The sequence below is a fragment of the Nicotiana attenuata genome, unplaced genomic scaffold (assembly GCF_001879085.1).
Source record: "Nicotiana attenuata strain UT unplaced genomic scaffold, NIATTr2, whole genome shotgun sequence".
In the NCBI taxonomy this organism is placed as follows: domain Eukaryota; kingdom Viridiplantae; phylum Streptophyta; class Magnoliopsida; order Solanales; family Solanaceae; genus Nicotiana; species Nicotiana attenuata.
The window spans coordinates 568,504-572,591 of record NW_017670322.1 but is presented as its reverse complement, the minus strand read 5'-3'; positions in this window follow the sequence as shown (position 1 = coordinate 572,591).

Genomic DNA, 4,088 nt, shown 5'->3' with positions numbered 1-4,088 from the left:
AGGTAAGTGTTTGGTCTAACCTTAGCTAGAGGGATTAGGAGTCGTGTCCTATTTGCTATGTGTTAACTGTTGGGTACGATGTATAGGCATGGTGACAAGTATCTATACGTTGGTGTCAAGCATGCCCATGAGTCTTATACTATGATTAATGTGACTCCGTTTTGTATTGCTCATACCTTATGTGATATTCCTATTGTTGACCAAGGCTTGTGGAAGTAAATTTATAATTGAACATTTAAGAGCGTTGGCTCAAGTTGTGAATTGATTTGTGAGAGTATTATCGGTATTTGAACATTGTAGAGCATTAGCTCAAGTTGTGAATCGAATTGTGAAAGTATCAATGGTAATTGAGCATTGTAGAGCGTTGGCTCAAGTTGTAAAATTGAGTTGTGAAGTAAATGTGAAAAAGAGAAGAGGATTATGGTATTGTCTCCCTTGCCGGGATGTTGTTGCTTTTAATATTGTTCCATTGCCGGGATGTTGTTGCTTTTTTAATATTGTTCCCTTGCCGGGATGTTGTTGCTTTAAATATTGTTTCCTTGCCAGGATGTTGTTGTTTTTAATATTGTTCACTTTCCGGGATTTTCATTATGATTTTATTGTGATTCTATTTAATTCCTTGCCCTTATTGTTTGTGATTGTTGTTTGGGTGAGGAAGAGTGTTAAAACACGAAGGGTGATGCTGTGCATTGTTTTGGTGAGAGAATGTTAAAGCACGAAGGGTGATGCCGTGCATGATATTTTGTGAGAGAGTGTTAATGCACGAAGGGTGATGCCGTGCCGCACGATGTACAATTCCGTGCCTTTATATGAGTGATAATGCACGAAGGATCATTCCGTGCCATGATTATGTGAGGTAAAAGCATGAAGGGTGATGCCGTGCCGATTATATTGATTCTTATGGTGAGGACGAGAGTAATAGCACGAAGGGTGATGTCGTGCACTTGTCCTTGATTTTCCTGATTCTTGTTGATAATTGAGTTATGATGTCCTTTACGTTTATTTATTGGTTTTCTGTGGTTACTTGATTTTATTGTGATGTTATTGATTCCCTTACCCAAATTGCTTTGTGATTGTTGCTTGGGTGGAAGAGTGTAAAGCACGAAGGGTGATGCCGTGCATGATATTTGTGAGAGAGTGTAAAGCACGAAGGGTGATGCCATGCACTTGTCTTTGATTTCCTGATTTTTGCTGATAATTTAGTTATAGTGTTCTTTACATTTATCTATTGGATTTCCGTTGTTATTTGATATTTCCCCGCAACATGTTTTCCCTTCCTATCTTTAATTGTAAAGTTTTGCCTTTATTTTCTGCTGTACATGATTTAACTGCACAGGTTTATTTGGTAGTCTGGTCCTAGCCTCGTCACTACTTCGCCGGGGTTAGGCCAGGCACTTACCATCACATGGGGTCGGTTGTGTTGATACTACACTCTGCACTCTTTTGTGCAGATCCCGATACTGTAGTTTTCGGACCGCAGTGAGGTTGCTGCTTCCAGTTCACCAGGCGACCCGAGGTAGTCCTGCAGGCGTCCGCAGGCCTTGGCGTCTCCTTCTATCTTTCATCCTGTTTCTTTCATCTATTTCCAGAGACAGTGTTGTATTACTTTTTTAGACCTTTATTTGTAGTACTCCTAGACAGTCTGTGAAATTGTGACACCAGTCTTGGGTAGTTTTGTTATGGATTGGTATTGGTGGTATTATTGAAACATTTCATTTCAGTCTTCCGCTTATTAAATTCTGTTGTTTATTAAATGTTGGTCCTTAATTATTAACGGATTAAAATGGAAACAAGGTACATAATTCAATTGGTTGGCTTGCCTAGCTTTCACTAGTAAGCGCCATCACGACTCCCGAGGGTGGGAAATTCGTGTCGTGACAGTATATTACTCGCCCTAAACAAGGATTACTTATAAATTATATACAATCCATTATTAGTGCATTAAACTAGGGAATTCAACTACACTCTTTTTCTTTTTTTTTCCTCCTCTCCTCTTTTCCTATTCTCTTTCTATACTCAAAGGAAAAATTGTCTTTTTTTCCTATTAATTAATGTACATCCGTAGTGCAATATTATTCGCGATTTGAATTGCTTTTTTCGATTCCTGCACATCCAATATTATTTAGTACATATGGTCCTGGTTTTCTTGATCTGGATGGTGTCGCTTTCGGTGTGATGGCTTTCCAGTTTTTACTTATTGTGGTAATAAACAAATTCTTTGGAATAATCTTATGTGTTCGTACGATAATTACAAGGGTCCATGGATTATAGGAGGGGATTTTAATGAAATAATTCATGCTAATGATAAATTTGGAGGCCAATAGATTAATAACTCACGTTCTAATAAGTTTATTGACTGTATAAATTATTGCTACCTTACTGATCTAGGTTATAAAGGTAGCCGCTATTGTCACACCTCCTTCTTTACACACCTACCCCGAAGGATAAATGTATAAGGGAGTTTTTCCATTTAAAGTGACATTATTCGAAATGGGATTATTTATTTATTTTTTTTAGAGTCGCCACTTGGGATAGGACGAGCTTTTGGTGTCCCAAGTCACTGATTTAATTTAAATCCCAAATCGAGAAAAATTTCGACTTCCCTATTGGAGTCTGCGAACCAGAAATTCTGAATAAGGAATTCTGTTGACCCGAGGGAAGGTGTTAGGCACCCCCGGATCCCGTGGTTCTAGCACGGTCGCTTAAATTATTATAATTGGCTAAAAATCTGATTTTAATACATGTTTTCACTTATGCGCCATTTTAAACTATAAACCGCTTTTAATTAATTTTAAAGAAGATTGAACGTCGTTTAAAACATGTCTTTGGATTGCGTCACATGAAATGCACCCGCAATCCGCAACATATTTATTCAACGTTTTAGGATTTGGATTTGGGTCACATGAAATGCACACCCGAGTTTAGGAAAGTAATATTATTAACGCGCCTAAAGCAGCTACGCGTTTTTAACTTTGCGAGGGCCATGAAAATTCGCTAAATGACATGCCTCGGATTCTAAGGGATTAAAATTAATTAAGTGAGGGCCATGAGTTTTGAGATTTTAATTCGGCATGGCACACCTCAATTTTTAGAAGGCTTGTTTAATTAATAAGAGGACATTCCTACTCATAACTGTTTCGGATTTAAGCTATTGATTGTGGACGATACTGGGCAAAAACTTCACTACAAATCCGAATGGCACCTCTACAATCTTAAATGCAAGATAGCAGGAGTTCATGGAGTGAAAGAGCATATTTTCCTAGCCAGACAATCTACACTTGCAGAAAAGAAGAAGGAGTTAAGTGAAACTCCTTTGATCTATATCCAGAAGAAGAGAAAAGCCACTGATTCCTTAACAGAATTAAAGATGAACGAGCATACAACTTTTGGCAAAATATAACTATCAAAGAACACAGCGTCGATCATTCTGTTAAGGCTAAATTAATGACCTGATTCTTTTCGATAATCAAAAAATCTCCAAATCCCATTATTCTGTTCAATCACAAAGTTGAAATATGGAACTAAAATCCATTGAAAGGTCAATATACTCAACAACACATATTTGGATTGCTGACACCGGGAAGAGGGATGAAGCATCACATAAAATATCTACTGCTAAGAGACAAATAAATAGCCCAATTTAAACATCTTGACAAATGAGATCTTATTAAAATCAATTACAATCCATATTGCATCAACGAACTGATTCCATGCACCCAACAATGACAACACAAGGCAAAAGGAAAATCAGAGAAAGAGATTACTAATTTATCAAAACAGGACAAATAAATAGTTAAATAAACTAAGCAAGCAGGAGATTTCAAGATTTAAAATCAGATAAAGCATCAAAAAATAATTCGATTGAAGAGTGAACCTCACAAAATTTTCAATTAATAAGAAAAGAGATCCAAGTCGAGCACAGCAGAGCGAGAACCAACACGAGCCATGGGAATAGTGAATCCCGGGACCGGAACCGCGACTGGCATTTGGGGTTATTTTATATTGAGGAGAAAGCCAAATTTTGGCTGGATCTTCAATCGACTAAATGTGAACAAAGCAATAACATTGGGAGTCAATTTTTGAGTCAG